The 21214-nt window shown below is 33.1% G+C and overlaps 2 long non-coding RNA genes across 2 annotated transcripts; both read right to left on the reverse strand.

Moving 5' to 3' along the window:
• Positions 1-973: 973 nt before the first annotated feature.
• LOC126883515 (uncharacterized) lies at positions 974-3144 on the reverse strand. Its single transcript, XR_007697681.1, has 2 exons — positions 2713-3144; positions 974-2152 (listed from the first exon to the last, which is right to left on the reverse strand). It is a non-coding gene; the product is annotated as an uncharacterized LOC126883515 (long non-coding RNA).
• Positions 3145-11378: 8234 nt separating this feature from the next.
• Positions 11379-13478, reverse strand: LOC126883514 (uncharacterized). The gene is made up of 2 exons (XR_007697680.1): positions 13049-13478; positions 11379-12533 (listed from the first exon to the last, which is right to left on the reverse strand). It is a non-coding gene; the product is annotated as an uncharacterized LOC126883514 (long non-coding RNA).
• Positions 13479-21214: the final 7736 nt, after the last annotated feature.

A 21214-nucleotide genomic window follows, 5' to 3' on the forward strand; every position in this document is an offset into this window, starting at 1 on the left:
TTATTTTTTAATATTACTAGCTTGTTTCCCAAATATTTTCCTGTTATTCACTTTATTCCATTTTGTTCGGTTAATTTAGGTCATCGTCGGTATTTATCTCAACTTCATTTCTACTTTAGTCAATTGTATATTTAACTTTATTTATTCATTACTGTATTTTCCCTTAGTGAGGCTTGGGCCTATTTATTTGTAGTATTTTCATCTTTGTCAGTTTCCTTTAGTTGTACGTAGCAGGCGTACTATAACCATTTGGTAGAAGACTTATGTAATTTTGTACCCTATATATATGTAAGAGGTATTTAAGTTTATAACAGATAACATTATCGTTGTTATCTTTAAAAAATATATAACTTTTTGTATAACTTATTGTAACAACTAGCTGATGATTTTCTGTTGGAGTGAATGAAAAGGGAGTGGTAAACTCCAACAGAAGTAGTAAAAAGAAGAAGATCTACTTAATGTAGCCAAAGGACAAAAATGTGTGGCTTCTCCGTTGAAGAAGCTGGAGTAACTAAAATACAACTTTGTAGTAGTATTTGTATGGAAGGATGCCAAGACAAAGAATATCGAATTGATACAGGACTAGAGATGAGAAATCATTAATAGATAGATATAACTTGAATGGCTAGCTAAATATGTATGAGAAGGGCCACTTGACACTCAAGGAAGGATTCGGCCAATTTGCACGGCTATTTTTGGCCAGACAATAGATTAAAGGAAGTGACAATGATGGCTCGAAAAGAAGATATGAAGATAATGTTCAGAAAATAGATAGAGTAAATATAATAATATACTGAAAATAGAATGAATTTTTGGGCGCCAGAAGAAGGATAACTAGGTTAACGCTCTTCCAGGTATTCTACGCTGCTATAGAGTATGTTAAATTTGTAGTACAAGTATGTGAAAAGTTATTAAAGATTATTAAATTATAAAATATACTACTAAAAATAAAGGAGTAATAAGAAAAAAAAAATCACAATAAATGTATATTTATTGAATGTAACTACTAGATCTTTTTAACAATCTCTGAGTTAGGACAAGTAACTAGTGTGTAACTCTAACATGACAGGAAAAAGTGATACTAGTGAAAGTCAATTACAAAATCATCATACAACTATGAGCTAAGAATACTCTTTATAAGGTTAGAAAACTGACTACGGGTACCTCTAATACAGGAAGTACAACTTACAACTAGGTTAGTAGAACCCTCACCAAATAATAATTGTACGTTTATAATACGTACACCTTAATTAAATACTACCTGATACTATATATAACATATAAATACCTCACTGTGAGTGGGACAGGCACAAGCCTTATTGAATAAATAAACCTACGAGTGGATACACAGATCCTTTTCCTAACTCGTGGTTTATAATAGTAATAATAACAAGTGAAACCAAAAACTAATCTGAGGGATTAGAATCCAGAAGTTCATATGAATTTAATAAATTAAAGTTAAAGTTAAATAAAGTTAATAAGTTAAAGTTAAGTAAAGTTAATAAGTTCAAGTTAAATAAAGTTAATAATTACAATTTTGACTAATATGTGAAGTTAATTTTTAAAAATTTAATTAAACATATACTAAAATAATGGAATGAGTTTAAATAATTATACAAAAGTGGAACACAGCCTAAAAATAATCAAGATAAGAGTACCGACTACTATTATCAGGGAAAATATCTGAGCTCAGAAATTTATACCTTTATAGATTGCAGAGTGTTGGGGAACGCTATCAATTAAATATTATGTTGTAAAGAGAAAAAAAAAACCTATAAAAAATATAAAGCAGGAAAAATGTGTGTGCAATTGAACTATAAAAAAAAATGTACTAAATATCACAAAACCAGTCTGTCTTTAATAAGAGCACAGTAAATGTTCCCAAACAAACCACTCTTTCCTAATCTTGAAGTTGATGTAATGAGCACCCAAGGGTGCTAACTCTCGCTAGCAGCTGTCCTGCTGGAGGTACAGGAGAGGAAGACTGGTAGAAAGCAGCTGAAGGTACTCAAAACTGTTGGAAAGCAGCTGGAGGTACTCAAAAAAAAAAAAATGTGGAAATAATCCAGGCTGGTCGCCTATTGATTGTTTCTCTCTGTGTGGTCTGGCCTTGGTGTTGTTGTAGGGTGGCTTTAAGATTTCATGGTAGGTGCTAAAAAAAACACAGTGTGGTGTTACTACCAATCTACCAATGTCAAAAAAAGAAGCAAGAGATACGAGGAGGTGTTTTTATTCCTATGGGAATAAGAAGAAATAGGTCATTAAGTCCAAAAACTTGAATGACTAGACAGCTTGACCTTTTATCAGGTTGCTATCAGATGACCTTGGTCAAATAACACAAGTAATTTCCAATTGAAATACAAAATATAATTACTGTGAAAGAATATTTTATTATAATATATACACCGGTATATAGATATATTATACAAGGATGAAATATAGTAAGACTAAGCGATGGATACTTATTTGATCATCGTTCAAAAGATAGGAGTTCTGTAGACTTGAAAGGAATATAAAAAATGGAGTTTAAATTAGCTCTATTTTCCAACTGGAAGCACAAATTAACAACGAATATTGAGTTATCTCTAGATGAGTTTGATCCATGAAAATAAAACATAAAAACCATGAAAATAGACTATGTGAAACTTAGTTAGCAAATGTCAAGGACTTCCAAAATGGCTGAATAAAATACTTAATAAAATGTGTATTTACCGGGGTAGAACTCATTGGATATAGTATGCTCTAAAATTCTTCAAATCCACTGCTGCTGGATAACTTCACTATACTTTTATTGTAATATTTAATCAATTTGGAACTGAGAATTAGAGGTGAATAATTGAGTCTAATGACCCCGCACACTACGATTCAGACCGAACACTCGAGAAACAATCGCAATCCAAGGCTCACGTTCACAGCTGAATCCTTCGTACCCCTCTACTAAGCATTGGCTGTCAAAGTGGGGAAACCAATGTTGCCACGTTTTAAATGTGACGTCATCAAGCATTTAAAAATTCTGAGATGGGTTTAAGTTCTATTTGAATAAACATTGAAAGAAAATAATTCTGAAAATAATTAAATAATATTTTGGATAGTTAAATAATATCTTCCCATCAATAATCGATTCTATAAGGGGCGGAACGTCACATTCCCTTTCAATCACCAGAAAAAAAATTTTATTTAAAAAAATTTTTTTTTTTTTTTTTTTCAAAATATTAAACTAGAGTAGTAGTGCTTAGTGTATCATTCCCCGTTGATTCGCAAGATTACAAATAATCACCACTAATAATCAAGGGAAAGTAGGATGGTCACTGCAGCAAATAACGGAAATTGCAACATATGACCCGAAGTCCTAGTAAAAGTGCTAAAGATGAGACATAATTTATAATGACAAATAAGTGTCGAATTGGCAGTAAATCCAAAGTTGAACTATCCATGGACATCAGATTTATAAGGAGTATATCCAAGGACGAACAACCAGGCAAAGGTGAGAGCCAATTCATACCATAACGCAAGTACATATACTAAAGTCACCAATGAAATCAATAACTATAATAAGTGAAGAATCAAACACTCAATCCTAAATTGGACTAGCAATGGACACCAGATTCGTAATAGCATATCCAGAGAAGAACAACTAGGAATATTTATAGAATAATTTTCACCAATACCAACTAATATAAATAGTGAACATACCAAAGGAATGCAAACACATTAACCAAAATAAATGTGGAATCAGACACTCAATCCAAAGTCAGACTATCAATGGACAACAGATTCACAAAAGCATATCCAATGAAGAACGACCAGGAAGATTTATGGACCAATTCACATCCATACTAAATCATATAAATAAATTAGGTCTACGTACACCCACATCCGGTAATACGAACCTATACAACCAAATAAACAAAATAAGTGAAGAATCGGACACTTAATCCAAAATCGGACTAGCAATGGACACCAGATTTATAGGAGCATATCCAAAGAAGAACGATCAGGAAGATTTATGGACCAATTCTCACTAATACTAAATAACTAACTAAATTAGCTCTAGATCTACCCTCATCCGGTAATATGAGCCTATCGAAACTAAATAGTAAAAATAAAGGATGAACTTATAAGTTCTATGACTCCATGGTAAATACAAAATATGACGGGAACGAGCTCCCAATCTTTCATAAGACTGTATATTCATGTGAACATACATAGGATTATCCAGGAGATATTCCTGAATCTAAGCAACAATTAATGCCTAAGGAAAGAAGAGGGAATCTACTAAAAAGAAAATCAATAATTTGTCCCAGTGGGTTAATCACTAACATTACGACTCTACGTCTATGGAAAGTCAAGCATCTATATACTATGAACTAAGAGACATAAAATAAGCAAACTAGACTTCCCTATTATCGTGTGAAAATGTGCCTGGAATATTTGGAACAATTGCACAAGAATGGTTAGGAAGTGTTGTACACCATTTCCCAACCAGAAATATTATCATGGATAAACATCTGCCTACTCTGACAAGAAAGACATGGATTACGAAATCGGATAGCAGTGATCAGTTGCTGAACTTCGAACCCACGTATTCACCAACTTTGAGCATTAACAGACTAGTTCATAAGAAGAAATATGAAGGACTCAAGAATTCATTTATAAATCAAAATTCCAAATTCATTCCAGAATCATCCTGTGGAGGAAGTAAGAATCCGAATTAATATAAAGTATTTAAGGTACCTGTGACAAATATCAATAAAGTAACCCAATAACAAATTAACAACCACAACTTCTTTCCAATATGGCAAATCCAATGACATGATATAAAAACAATAAAAAAAAATAATAGGTATGTAATCAAATATCCAAGATATAACACATAATCTAAGATATGGTAGTGTAACATAGCTCCATCTATATTAAGCAAGAATACTTGTATGAGCCCACACATCCAAATATCTTAATATATAATAATCAACAGCCCTTTTATTCTGAGAGGTTGAGTACAAAACTAAGAGTACAAGTGGAGGTTATTAACTTGGTAATACTACTGGCTGGATTAGTATTTGAGAATATTTGTCGATAATGACTCAAATGCAATCTATAATACAAAAAAAATAATAATAAACTCATACAAGCGGTATTACACAAGAATTCGGTACCTAATAACTAATACGTGAGAAATCATCAAGCCATGCCGAAGGATAAAAATTGCTATGGTCAGGCATTATCTGGTGATTAACAATTTAAACTAAAATACTATACCATAATAAAACTAATTAAAGGCAAACACAGGAAGATATTAGCTTAAACAACCCTGTTAAGCTAATCTTCTTCCGATGAAGTTGAAGAATCCACATCGTCCATGGTGTTGTCAGGCAGTAAATCCTTTACATGAAATTGACCAATTCGCTTATTAGTCGAATTGTCCTTTAATTCATAAATCAAAGGAGATATTACCCTTGAGACAGTACATGGGACATATTTCTGGCAAAACTTTGCAGAAATGGCATCACCCTTATTGGATTTGACAAAATTGCGCTTTAAGACTCGATCACCAACAAAGAATCGCAGATCTCGTTTCCTCAAATTATAGTGCTGCTGGTTCCTTAGGTAAGAAGTTTTTAACTTCTTCCTAATGTCTGCGAAAATATGAGGTAACGTCTGGAGATCATCTAAGCGATGAAGTTTCTCAGATATTTGAGGAAGATTTTCGGAATTGTCTGAAATTACACCAAAATAATCACCTGATAAAGCCACATTCCTACCAAAATTCAAATATGCTGGAGAGCACTGGGTAACTTCATGGACAGAAGTCCTTATGGCTTGAGCTATGGAATGAATATATTGATCCCAAGCTCTGTGATCAGGGTAAGTATAGGACCTTAGAGCTGTGACAATACTGCGATTTACTCTCTCAGTATGATTTGCTTGTGGATGGTAGGCAGCATTATAAAAGGTCTTTTGAACCTTATATTTAGCTAGAAGATCTTTAAAGGCCTTCGATACAAACTGAGGACCGTTGTCACATGACACAATTTGAGGAACACCATACACCAAAAAGACTTGTTCCTCCAAATATTTTAAAATTGCTGGAGTTGTGGCCTGGCGAAGGGGACAAACTAAAGGAAATTTAGTGAAATAATCCACAACTACCAGGCAATAGGTATTACCCTTGTAACTCCGAGGATAAGGTCCAATGAGATCCATTGAGATCATCTGCCAAGGAAAATTTATGTTCCTGAAGGAACCCATAAGTCCAGCCTGTGGTAGGTTACTTGGTTTACAAGTAGCACAAACCATGCATTTAGAAATGTACCTTTTTATAGACTTCCGCATACCAGGCCAATAATATAATTCGGCAATACGGTGATAAGTCTTATAAAAACCAAAATGACCCGCCGTAACTTCATCATGAAACATATGCAGAATATTTTCCCTATTTGGCGTAGGTACAACTATTTTCCACTCCGACATATTGGATAAGGACTCTATCGGACTTAAGATGTGTTTGTACAGAATATTATTCTCTACCTTAAAATCAGGATATTTTTGTGGGTCTTGAGTGACCCTATCAATCATATTCTGATACCACATATCAGGACTTAAAGAGGACAGATCTAGGACATTAATATCATGGACACGTGAAAGAGCATCTGCGACCACTACCCCGTTTGCCTTTCTATGGACAATCTTATATGAATAGGCAGCCAGTTTGCATATCCATCGAGAAAGCCTCTGTGAAGGGTTTTTCATACTATGAAGCCATACTAAGGAACTATGATCAGTAATTATAGTGAAATTACGACCTTCCAGATAATAACGAAAAGCTTCTAACCCATGGATGATAGCTAAGAGTTCTTTCTCCGTAGTTGAATAGTTTTTCTGGGCCTTGTTCAACTTCTTACTAGTGTACGCTATGGGGTGTTCGGAGCCATCTTTCAACTGAAATAATACGCCTCCAGAAGCTGTATTAGAGCAATCTGTCATTAGATAAAAATGCTCATCAAAATTAGGTGACATCATAACCGGAGCGCTCGTTAAAGCATCTTTAACGCGCCTAAAAGCTTCGTCAGCCTCAGGAGTCCAAGTAATGGTCTGTCCCTTTTTCCTGTTCTTCAAAAGATCAGTAAGAGGTGACAACAAAGTAGAGTAGGACGGTACAAATCGCCGATAATAGCCACACATTCCCAATATCCTACGGACTTGGGTGGTGGTCTTTGGTATAGGAAAATTTTTGATAGCAACTATTTTCTCAGGATCAGTCCTCAGCCCCTGGTTATCCACAACATAACCCAAGAACTTAAGACTAGGGCGACAAAACTGACATTTATCCAGATTGACCGTTAGATTAGCTTCCTTAAGACGTAAAAATAACTTATCTAAAATTTCCATATGAAGGGAAAAATCAGGAGTGACAACCAAAATATCGTCTAAATAATAGAAAACATAGGGCTCTAACGGTGGACCAATGACTAAATCCATCAGACGACACATTGTCTGAGGAGCAGAAACAAGACCGAAAGGCATGGTGACAAACTGGAATAATCCTTTACCACTGACAGCAAAAGCAGTATACTTCTTGCTCTCTTCACTCAGTGGGATCTGTAGGAAGGCCTTAGACAAATCAATAGAAGAGATGTATTTGGCATTCTGAAGTTTGCTCAAAATCACATCTATTCTGGGGATAGGATAAGCATCCCTGTTAGTTGTGATACTGTTTAGTTTTCGACCGTCAAAGCAGATCCTGAAGGATCCATCCTTCTTCTTCGTTAACCAGAGCGGAGAACAGTAGGACGATGTTGAAGGTTCTATGATATTTAAAGCAAGCATCGAATCTACTTCCTTTTCTAAATCTGCCTGCCAGGCTTGAGGTATGGGGTACTGATATAATCTGAACGGAGTGGGATTTCCCACTTCGATAGTGTGAGAGATTAACGACGTACGACCTAGTTTGTCTTTTGAAGAAAGAGTAGTAAATTTAGAGATCATACTCTCTAATTGCCTTTGTTCAGAGCTTGATAAACTAGCAAAATCGTGAATAGCACTAAGGGTAGATAAATTAAATTCAGATATGGAAAAAGAAAAATCAGAACAACTTAAGGTACTATTGAAAGCATTGAAAAAGTCCATACCTAAAATTATAGAATTCTGCACGGAAGGAATAACATAAAATGTAATTTCCCTACATAAATCTGCCACTGTGATTTTAATTTGGAGTTTGCCCGTAATGGACTGAACTGTACCATCTGCAGTAGATACTTGCAAAGATGAAATGGGCATAATGGGAATACTAGAATTTTTCAATAAATTTAACGAATGTGCCCCTATCAATGAAATATTAGAGCCACTATCTAACAAAGCTAAACACGATTGTCCTAAAATTTGAATAGGAAGATATGGCCTATTATCATTTTGTTTCCTAACTAATAACGAATTAATATCTAGATCTAAAGTATTTGGTTGTCTACAACCGTTATATGGAACTAACCCAGACGTATCATCATCATTAACAAAACTAGAATCTAATATAGATAATGGAACCACATTACTATCACAATTATTATTGTTACGTTGAACACTACCAATCAAAGAAGCGTTTGTAAATGACCATCTGTGATCATTTGAATCAAGCGAATCTAACGTATTATCTATAGAAATAAATTTCTGGTTTAATTTTGTTTTGTGGTGTGTGCTGCTTTCTTGAACGACACCCCTTTCCCTTTTCGTGAAGATGGGTTTGGGTTGCTGGATGTGCTTGGTCCAGCAGTTTCGTTTGACGATGGGGTTTGATTCCCTGATTGGATGTTGGACGGAGAAACGTTCAGGGGACGGACCTCCGACGTGTCGTTTCCCGAACACTTAGAACAGTTTCTTTTAAGGGTGTTCTCTCGGCCACAACCATGGCAGAAAATACGATTTTGAGGAATCCCACAATTGTAAAATGGGTGACCAGGCTGATCACAATTCCAGCAGACAAGAGAACTAACAACCGAAACATTATGTTCATGACCCTTATTTAGCCAAGAACGTTGCCTAAAGGAAGTTGGCTGAGAAGAAGAGTTAGAAGAGGATCGAGATGTGGATGGAGGTTGAGAAGACCAGGATAACGTTTCCTCCAAACGTTTGCATTTTATAGTAAGGTCATCAATGTTCTGAATGTCCATAAGAGCTAATTGTTGATGATAAAAGGGCAATAGACATTTAAGGATGATTTTAATTTTAGCTAAATCTGACAAAGGAGTGTCTAAACGACTACACATACCTAATATAGTATTAATAAACATAGTAACAGATTCCCCAGGTTTCTGCTTATGATTCTTAATTTGATCTAATAAATCATCCTGGAATGAATACGGAAGAAAATCCGACTTCAACTTTTTAATCAGATCAGACCAACAAGAAAAATTACCCCTGTTATTCATAAACCATGTAAAAGCGGTCCCGGTGAACAACTCAGCAGAAGCAGCAAACAAATCCTCTTCAGAAACACCTCTAGATATTCGAAGACATTCAACCCTTTCTAAAAATGACATCACATCAGTGTGCTGTTTTTCACCTGAAAATGAAATACCCCATTTGTGTACTTGAACAGGTTTGGAGTACGTAAAGCTAGGTACATTGACTGAAGCATTAGGAGTAGAGGTAGCAATGGGGTTAACTCTAGAATCAAGTTCACCCTCTAGTGTTAATATTTTAAGAGAAACAGACCTCTTGAACGGTTCCTGTTCTTCAGAAGGACAGTGTAGCAAGTGTACACGGGCAGAAATATGGCCTAGACGAGATGTTAATCGCGCATACTCTGTATCCTTTACAGTTCCCCTAAACTTTTCGATTTTTTTAGACAAGCTGTCCAATGTTTCAGTGATTCCTTTTTGTTGTTCCTCAAAAGGAAGGGATACAGCTGAAATTTGGAGAAAACTTCTATTGCCAGCTTCTTGTTTCAAAGCACCTCTCAAAAGATTGCGTTTTTTATCGACAGTTGTCGACTCCTCTGGCATTATGTCCCGAATCTTTAATTCATAATCCAATTCATCCACCAGAAGATGTTCAGCTTTAAAAGCACACATGATGAGAGCAAAGTTATTGACAAATAGTCCAAAGAACAGAAATATGAAAAATATGAAAATATGAAAGTTTGCACGCAAAATATATATAATATAAACCGAGAAAATATCAGCAACACACCAACAAAATCAAAATAGCCAGCAAAAAAAAAAATATATATATAATGCAGTATATAATCTAATAAATAAGATCAAATAAATATATAAGATCAAATAAATGGATAAATAATCCAATAAATATTGTATACTCAAGTAAACCTACTACCTAAATACTGGAAGTAAATTTTTTTATTTATATGTAACTTACCACCACTCTAGAAAAAATATATATCTATAATAATAATAATAATAATCAACACTTAGTTGTACCTCCAACTATACCACTATTGACTGAAGAAATAAAATTGTTATATGAATTATATTATTAATAGCAATATTAAATATAAGTTCCCAATAAAAATTCAAAATCTAACCCAGAATGTAAGCTGCACAAACATATACTATAATGAGGTCCCAAAATATAAACAAAAATCAAAACAGCGTTTAAGAATACCTGATATGTATCAGAAATTAAAAATAAAATAAATAAGTAACAATATGTGTATAGGATACCAAACGGAAATAACAAAGAGATTTCAGATAAAAGAGAAGAATTGACCTAAATGAATACTGTCTCAGACCAAAAATAAAGCCACCACGTTGGAAAGCCGATGTAACAACTAGCTGATGATTTTCTGTTGGAGTGAATGAAAAGGGAGTGGTAAACTCCAACAGAAGTAGTAAAAAGAAGAAGATCTACTTAATGTAGCCAAAGGACAAAAATGTGTGGCTTCTCCGTTGAAGAAGCTGGAGTAACTAAAATACAACTTTGTAGTAGTATTTGTATGGAAGGATGCCAAGACAAAGAATATCGAATTGATACAGGACTAGAGATGAGAAATCATTAATAGATAGATATAACTTGAATGGCTAGCTAAATATGTATGAGAAGGGCCACTTGACACTCAAGGAAGGATTCGGCCAATTTGCACGGCTATTTTTGGCCAGACAATAGATTAAAGGAAGTGACAATGATGGCTCGAAAAGAAGATATGAAGATAATGTTCAGAAAATAGATAGAGTAAATATAATAATATACTGAAAATAGAATGAATTTTTGGGCGCCAGAAGAAGGATAACTAGGTTAACGCTCTTCCAGGTATTCTACGCTGCTATAGAGTATGTTAAATTTGTAGTACAAGTATGTGAAAAGTTATTAAAGATTATTAAATTATAAAATATACTACTAAAAATAAAGGAGTAATAAGAAAAAAAAAATCACAATAAATGTATATTTATTGAATGTAACTACTAGATCTTTTTAACAATCTCTGAGTTAGGACAAGTAACTAGTGTGTAACTCTAACATGACAGGAAAAAGTGATACTAGTGAAAGTCAATTACAAAATCATCATACAACTATGAGCTAAGAATACTCTTTATAAGGTTAGAAAACTGACTACGGGTACCTCTAATACAGGAAGTACAACTTACAACTAGGTTAGTAGAACCCTCACCAAATAATAATTGTACGTTTATAATACGTACACCTTAATTAAATACTACCTGATACTATATATAACATATAAATACCTCACTGTGAGTGGGACAGGCACAAGCCTTATTGAATAAATAAACCTACGAGTGGATACACAGATCCTTTTCCTAACTCGTGGTTTATAATAGTAATAATAACAAGTGAAACCAAAAACTAATCTGAGGGATTAGAATCCAGAAGTTCATATGAATTTAATAAATTAAAGTTAAAGTTAAATAAAGTTAATAAGTTCAAGTTAAATAAAGTTAATAATTACAATTTTGACTAATATGTGAAGTTAATTTTTAAAAATTTAATTAAACATATACTAAAATAATGGAATGAGTTTAAATAATTATACAAAAGTGGAACACAGCCTAAAAATAATCAAGATAAGAGTACCGACTACTATTATCAGGGAAAATATCTGAGCTCAGAAATTTATACCTTTATAGATTGCAGAGTGTTGGGGAACGCTATCAATTAAATATTATGTTGTAAAGAGAAAAAAAAAACCTATAAAAAATATAAAGCAGGAAAAATGTGTGTGCAATTGAACTATAAAAAAAAATGTACTAAATATCACAAAACCAGTCTGTCTTTAATAAGAGCACAGTAAATGTTCCCAAACAAACCACTCTTTCCTAATCTTGAAGTTGATGTAATGAGCACCCAAGGGTGCTAACTCTCGCTAGCAGCTGTCCTGCTGGAGGTACAGGAGAGGAAGACTGGTAGAAAGCAGCTGAAGGTACTCAAAACTGTTGGAAAGCAGCTGGAGGTACTCAAAAAAAAAAAAATGTGGAAATAATCCAGGCTGGTCGCCTATTGATTGTTTCTCTCTGTGTGGTCTGGCCTTGGTGTTGTTGTAGGGTGGCTTTAAGATTTCATGGTAGGTGCTAAAAAAAACACAGTGTGGTGTTACTACCAATCTACCAATGTCAAAAAAAGAAGCAAGAGATACGAGGAGGTGTTTTTATTCCTATGGGAATAAGAAGAAATAGGTCATTAAGTCCAAAAACTTGAATGACTAGACAGCTTGACCTTTTATCAGGTTGCTATCAGATGACCTTGGTCAAATAACACAAGTAATTTGTAATATATACACCGGTATATAGATATATTATACAAGGATGAAATATAGTAAGACTAAGCGATGGATACTTATTTGATCATCGTTCAAAAGATAGGAGTTCTGTAGACTTGAAAGGAATATAAAAAATGGAGTTTAAATTAGCTCTATTTTCCAACTGGAAGCACAAATTAACAACGAATATTGAGTTATCTCTAGATGAGTTTGATCCATGAAAATAAAACATAAAAACCATGAAAATAGACTATGTGAAACTTAGTTAGCAAATGTCAAGGACTTCCAAAATGGCTGAATAAAATACTTAATAAAATGTGTATTTACCGGGGTAGAACTCATTGGATATAGTATGCTCTAAAATTCTTCAAATCCACTGCTGCTGGATAACTTCACTATACTTTTATTGTAATATTTAATCAATTTGGAACTGAGAATTAGAGGTGAATAATTGAGTCTAATGACCCCGCACACTACGATTCAGACCGAACACTCGAGAAACAATCGCAATCCAAGGCTCACGTTCACAGCTGAATCCTTCGTACCCCTCTACTAAGCATTGGCTGTCAAAGTGGGGAAACCAATGTTGCCACGTTTTAAATGTGACGTCATCAAGCATTTAAAAATTCTGAGATGGGTTTAAGTTCTATTTGAATAAACATTGAAAGAAAATAATTCTGAAAATAATTAAATAATATTTTGGATAGTTAAATAATATCTTCCCATCAATAATCGATTCTATAAGGGGCGGAACGTCACATTATGTCATTTTAGAGTCCCATGATATACACTGTGTGTAACTCAGAGATTGTCAAAAATCTAGTAGTTATTTTTAATAAATATGTATTTATTTTGTATATCAATTATTTTATTATTCCTTTATGTTCATTATTACAGGTTTAATATATTTAATATTTGAAAGCAGTGTAAGATACCTGGGAAAATGATCGAAGATCATTTTCATGGCGCCCATGATTAGTTAGTTTTATTTATTTTGTTCGTCTTTAGCAATTATCCATCTTCATTCAGTTTCAGTACATTATTCTTATTTTATTATTTCATCTTTTAGTCATCATTACTATCTATATAGAGCTACTGTTCTTCGACAGGCATGCAAACGAGCCGTATCCATCCTTGAGTGTCAAGTGGTTTTCTTGCATCTCTTGCTAGCCAACTCTATTCAGTTTGCCTCTGTCTCTTCCCACTTCTACTTCTATCCCTTCTCATTCCCCTTTCTTCAGTACTACTGCACTTTAGTAGTATTTTTCCTATTGCGGCTTCTCAACGTAGAAGCCACTTCTAATCACCCTTTTCTTTACACATCCCACTCTCTCTCTTCATTTTTATTCCTATAGTTTATTATTTTTTCCTTACTTCTGTTGGAGTATATCTTTCTTTTTACTTTCACTCCAACAGAAGTTTTCCCGTTTTTGTTACACTGGCTGCCCAATGCGTGGTGCCAACCGTTTTTGGTTCTAAGACAGTAGTTCTTTTAGTTCAATTTTCTTTTATTGGAATTTTCTGTTTTATTAACTTTTTGATATCTTTGTATACATGTTACTTCTGATTTATTTTTGGTCTTTAAAACTTTACGAATACTAAACAGGTAGACTTATACTGCTCTTGGTTTTGATTAGTTTATTTTTGATACCTCATTTTTAGTTTTAGTGGTACAGCTCATATTTTAGTTTGAATTTTGTATTTTTATTGGAAACTTATTTGTGTATTTAGAATGAGTATACATGACTGACATTATGTTCTATTATTATGGATTTTTAGTCCTTCTACCAATGGTAGTATGTTTGCACGTACAATTAATTATTGACTATATGCATATATTTTTTTTCTAGTGTGGTTATATTTTACACCTAACTAGAAATTATTTTCAGTATTTAGGTATTTTATTTACTTTATTGATTTGATTATTTATATATTTTGCTGGCATTATTGATTTGTTGGTGTGTCACTAATATTTTCTCCATATGTATATTTGTCTTACAAACTTAGATTATATTTTATATTTTTTATTTTTGATATTTGGGTTGTTTGGTAAGACAGGCACACACCACAAAGCAATATCAGTCCAGACATTAGTTTCTATACATGATACGTTGAATTCGCATGGTTCGGATGGTTACAGATGGTCATCCAAACTATTTTTCTTTAATTGGTAGTGTTAAACATAACAATTATAATTATTGTATAGTAAAGTAGTTCCATTATCCATCTCAGTTTCTAGTTTTATTATTGTTGATAATAATATTATATCAATGTGGGTACCATAATATAATGCTCATAGAAATCAGATACTTTAGGTTGAGATTTAAACATAAATCTTTTATTAGTTAGAAACATTGGTACTTTTTCTATTAAGTTTAGAACAATCCTAAGAAGAAGATTAACTTAACGGTGTCGTTCAAGCTAATCTCTTCTTCTGTTTGTCTTTAGCTTAGCTCAATCGTTAGTATGGTTAGAAATTTTAGTCTGATTTTTTTTTACCATCTGATAATGCAGGTACCTACATACATTGCTTGATTTCATCTTTGGCTTTGTTGTTGATGACTTTTAATTTATTACTTATTAATTTAATTATTATGTAGTACTTTATGTATGAGTTTAATTTTTTTTTGGTATTAGGCATGGTGCATTGTAATTATTATTATGAGTCAATGTTGTTAATTGCTAATCCTGTCAGTAGGATTATACAATTAATCAGAACTTCCCTTGTATTTTTGTTTAGTTTTTGCACACCTAACCCCTTAAGTTAGAAGGGTTGTTGAATCATTATATATTTATATACTTATTTGGACAGGTAAGCTCATACAAGTACTCTTGTTTAATATGGATATTATTATGGAACTGTATGTTATGCACTACTTATCTCAGGTTATGTGTTATATTATTTGGAATATTTGATTACTTACTAATTTTTTTTGATCATATTTATATCTTATTATTGAATTTGCCATATTGGAAAGATGTGGTTTTTTAATTTGTTATTGGGTTACTCTATTAACATTATTTGTCTCCAATATCTTAAACACGTTATAATAATTTATATCCTTCTATCCTACACAGTATGATTCTGGAATTAGTTTGGAATTTTGATGTAAGTATGTATGAATTCTTGAGTCTTTCATATTTCTTCTTAGAAACTACTTAGTCTGTTGATGCTCAAAGTTGGTGAATACGTGGGTTCGAAGTTCAGCAAGGCGCCATTGCTATCCGATTTCGCAATCTATGTCTTTCATTGCAGAGTAGACAGATGTTTATCTATCATAATATTTCTGGTCAGGAAATGCCTGCAGGATGTCCTAACTATTCTTGTCTAATTAGTCCAATTATTCCAGTTACATATTTACAATTTGATAGGGAAGTATTTAGTTTATATTTTATCTCGTACTTCATAGTATGTTTGTTGTTGACTATCCCTATACGCAGTAGGTTTGTTAAGTCAGTATTTGGAGTGTTTAGACAGATGAGTTGTTCATTTGAGTATATTCCCACTTCTTTCCTTAAGCATTAGTTTTGCTATTCAGATTCTGGAATATTTCCTGAATAATTCCACGTATGTGAGAACGCATGAATTTGCAGTTTTATTTAAAATTGTGCTCGTTCTCGTCAATTTTTTTTTCCTATCACTTATCATATTTTTTTTTCTTCCTATTATTTATCATAGTGTCATAGACCTTGTAAGTTCACCATTCATTCTGTTTTCTTCCTTACTTATTCTTATATTAGTACCTTATCTGAGTCTGGTTATTCTCATACATCTGTTGTAGCAACATGCTATAGTTCGCGAATACCAGCATGAATTAAGTTATGTATTTTCTAGAATACTTTAGTCAATACACTTTAGGTATTTATCTTACCTTTGATTTAGTTTGGTTACCTCTCTGTTACTTAGTCTGTTAGTAATTTTTTTTTCTGACTTACTTTGGATTACTTAGTTTAGATAGGTTCATATTACCGGATGATGGTGTATGTAGACCTAATTTATTTATTTGTTCAGTATTAGTTACCATTGGATCCAATAATTTAGTTTATTTAGTATTAGTAAGAATTGGTCCATAAATTTGCCTGATCGTTCTTCTTTGGATATACTCCTATATAAATCTGGTGTCCATTGATAGTCCGATTCTGGATAAGTGTCCGATTCTTCATTTATTTTGTGTATTTGGTTGGATAGGTTCGTATTACCGGATGTGGGTGTACGTAGACCTGATCTGTTTATGTGGATTAGTATTGGTGTGAATTGGTCCATAAATTTGCCTGGTCGTTCTTCTTTGGATATGCCTTTTATGAATCTGGTGTCCACTGATAGTCCGACTTTGGATTAAGTGTCCGATTCCACATTTATTTTGGTTATTGAGTTTTGGATTCCTTTGGTATGTTTATTATTGGTATTATTTGGCATTAGTGAGAGTTGTTCCATAAATCTTCCTGATTGTTCTTCTCTGGATATACTATTATGAATCTGGTGTCCATTGTTAGTTCAATTTTGGATTAAGTGTTCAATTCTTTACTTATTTTAGTTACTGCTTTTTTTATTCACTTTGATATATTTACTTGTGATATGGTTCGAATTGGCTCACACCTTTTCCTGGTTGTTCCGTCCTTGGATATATCCTTTATAAATCTGATGTCCATGGATAGTTCAATTTTGGTTTGGTGCCCAATTCGACACTTAGCATTATTATGAACTTTAGTACAATATTTAGTTTGTTTGGTTTTTGAAGCAATATTAATATTGGTAACAGAGAGTAACATAGTAACATTTTAGTATGAATTTGAGTCATATATTTATTTTTCCTTGATCATTAGTTTATATTTAGAAGTAATCTTGCGAATCAACGTGGATTGTTAGACTATTGTAAATTTAGTTGTTAATATTTTGAAGTTTAGAAAAAAAAAATTTTATGGATAAAATTTTTTTTCCCGAGTAGAAGGGGATTGTAACGGTCACGTTACAAAATTAGCTCTTTAATTATTATTATAATTATTTTCCCTCGGTCTCCATTTAAATTCTCTAATTTCTCGTACAGGACTACTGGGGTGACGTCATACCTCGGTGATGGAACGTACTCCACTTTTCGAGAATGATTTCGTTTTCTGAGAGAATTTGACGTTTACCTTGGGGGAGAAGCGCCTCTCGTTCTTTACTTGACTGTTGGCTGTTGTGTCGAATAGAGGTACCATATAGAATGGCGGATGATTTCATCCAACTTATTTTATAACACCAAGCAATTTAAAGTAAAGTAAAAAGTTACCACCAAGGATTGTCTGGAGTGAGGAGACATGTGAGTGACAACTCCTGTTGGAGTCTAAATAGGAATCATTCGGTGAGATCTACTTTTTCATAATAATTTTTTTATGTATAGCCTTGTTTTTTGTTATGGAACATTTGATATACTAGGTTCATTTTTAAACTTTCTTAGTCAATCTATTAAGGGAAGGATGTAGATTATTTCGATCTTTATATCGACCTTTTATATTAACGTGGGTTTTGGTTTTACATAACCAAACATTTTTGAAGTCCTCAAGTTAATATTGGAAATAATTACCATTTCTCTGTAGGTTTTAAATGATTCAACATCCAATATTTTATAAATTCAATATATTTTTACAGATATTTCCTCAAATAAATCATTTTAATGTCATTTGTCCATGTATTCACATTCAAAACAGTTCAAGGTTACCTGAGATTGGTTTTTGTTCCAGTTTTAATGGTCGGTTTTTCTATACTATTGCTTCTAAAAAGTTCCTCAATTATTTCTTCTTCCCTTTACTTTTTGCTCATGTTTAAAATGAGAAATAAAACTGGGAATGTTTTTTAGCCATTTAGGAGAAACCCTACCATGAAGTCGTAGACCTTATTTGACCACCTAGGGAAACCACTACAGCCACAGTCAAGTCATCATGGGGATACGTCTTTTTGGGAACAAGCTATGGGAGCGTTCCAGCTCAATTTTCGTCTTGGCACCTGGGCCTACAGGAGTCATGGGGTCGCACCATCCTGGTGCATCATTTTCTAGGATGCAACCGCAACCTTGTTTGGGAACATTTAGTGAGGTGTTGTAGTAACTATTGGTTTTTTTTTTATATTACAGACTACCTATTAAATACACTATGTTTTTTTTCCAGATTTAGGTTACCTCTGGTTTTTTTTGACATATTTGTATATTAGATTATTTGGTTCCCAAACTTTGTATCTACGGTAACTTCTTGTGCACAGGAATAAGCCTAGAGAAAATTAGGTTTTTAATACTTTAATATTGGTTTATGTAATTCCGGTAAATTTATTTTTTAATATTACTAGCTTGTTTCCCAAATATTTTACTGTTATTCGCTTTATTCCATTTTGTTCGGTTAATTTAGGTCATCGTCGGTATTTATCTCAACTTCATTTCTACTTTAGTCAATTGTATATTTAACTTTATTTATTCATTACTGTATTTTCCCTTAGTGAGGCTTGGGCCTATTTATTTGTAGTATTTTCATCTTTGTCAGTTTCCTTTAGTTGTACGTAGCAGGCGTACTATAACCATTTGGTAGAAGACTTATGTAATTTTGTACCCTATATATATGTAAGAGGTATTTAAGTTTATAACAGATAACATTATCGTTGTTATCTTTAAAAAATATATAACTTTTTGTATAACTTATGTCATTTTAGAGTCACATGATATACACTTTGTGTAACTCAGAGATTGTCAAAAATCTAGTAGTTATTTTTAATAAATATGTATTTATTTTGTATATCAATTATTTTATTATTCCTTTATGTTCATTATTACAGGTTTAATATATTTAATATTTGAAAGCAGTGTAAGATACCTGGGAAAATGATCGAAGATCATTTTCATGGCGCCCATGATTAGTTAGTTTTATTTATTTTGTTCGTCTTTAGCAATTATCCATCTTCATTCAGTTTCAGTACATTATTCTTATTTTATTATTTCATCTTTTAGTCATCATTACTATCTATATAGAGCTACTGTTCTTCGACAGGCATGCAAACGAGCCGTATCCATCCTTGAGTGTCAAGTGGTTTTCTTGCATCTCTTGCTAGCCAACTCTATTCAGTTTGCCTCTGTCTCTTCCCACTTCTACTTCTATCCCTTCTCATTCCCCTTTCTTCAGTACTACTGCACTTTAGTAGTATTTTTCCTATTGCGGCTTCTCAACGTAGAAGCCACTTCTAATCACCCTTTTCTTTACACATCCCACTCTCTCTCTTCATTTTTATTCCTATAGTTTATTATTTTTTCCTTACTTCTGTTGGAGTATATCTTTCTTTTTACTTTCACTCCAACAGAAGTTTTGCAGTTTTTGTTACAGGGCGACGATACTGCCCGGTCTAATGCAAATGCAACAAATAAACAAAGAAAAATAGTAATAAATTTTACACACAAACACAAAATACAATATTTTGTGAAGACAATTAAACACTACTTCTGTATGTAAATGTAACAATGTAACAAATAAAGAACGAAACATAATTTATCAGTAATACATTTTGCAAAAAAACATGTTTGAAAAAATTAGAAGCTACTTTTAATAATAGTTATTTATGTACCACGTCAGTAACGTTACTCTTTATCGCACGAGTCTGATATTATGAGCAGAGCGAGTGTAGCGAGCGAGGCGAATAACAGACGAGTTCGATAAAGAGTCTTTACTGACGTGGTACATACAAAATTTTATCGCCAACAATTTGATATTGGCTTTAACACTTACATACTTGCAATTTACAATTTAAGAACTTTTTAAATTTTAGACGTCATAATAATTTCATGACAGTGATGACAGATGACTTTTGCATGATGGCCGCTTTCGATTTTTAATCGATAGTTATCAATATTGAATAATTACTAAATCGGTAAAGTTTTGATTTATTTTATATGAATATAATTACAAAATACTACAGAATTTCACTTTTTGACATAAATTTAATTAGCAATGTCGTAAATTTGGTACAATATTTTTAATAATTGAAGTAAATAAATTGTAAGTTAACTCAAATAAATAATCGATTACTGCCATCGATCACTTACATTCAATCTCGATTAATCGCGGCAGGTAAAGTAAAATTCTTCTTTCAGTACAATAAAGTGTTACTTTACTGCCGCAAATGAGGGCAAATGAGTACAATAATGAATGACTTTAGTGACGGTTGGCGACAAAATATTTTTAATATTTAGTTACATAAGGTGTTCAAAATTATCTCCTAAGGCTACTGCTCCACGGGCGAGAAATTGACGCTAGCAGTAGCAGTAAAATGAACTTAAGGTTCCGCGGAACGGAATGGGAATAGCCGAACTGAACCGACTACGCACAAGTCCTGTAGTCGGTACAGTTCGTCTATTCCTATTCCGTTCCGCGGAACCTTAAGTTCATTTTACTGCTACTGCTAGCGTCAATTTCTCGCCCGTGGAGTCGTAGCCTAACACACTTATGTACGCCTAAAAATGATCATTGAATGAGCTACTT

This window comes from Diabrotica virgifera, chromosome 4 (genome assembly GCF_917563875.1).
Source record: "Diabrotica virgifera virgifera chromosome 4, PGI_DIABVI_V3a".
Classification (NCBI taxonomy): domain Eukaryota; kingdom Metazoa; phylum Arthropoda; class Insecta; order Coleoptera; family Chrysomelidae; genus Diabrotica; species Diabrotica virgifera.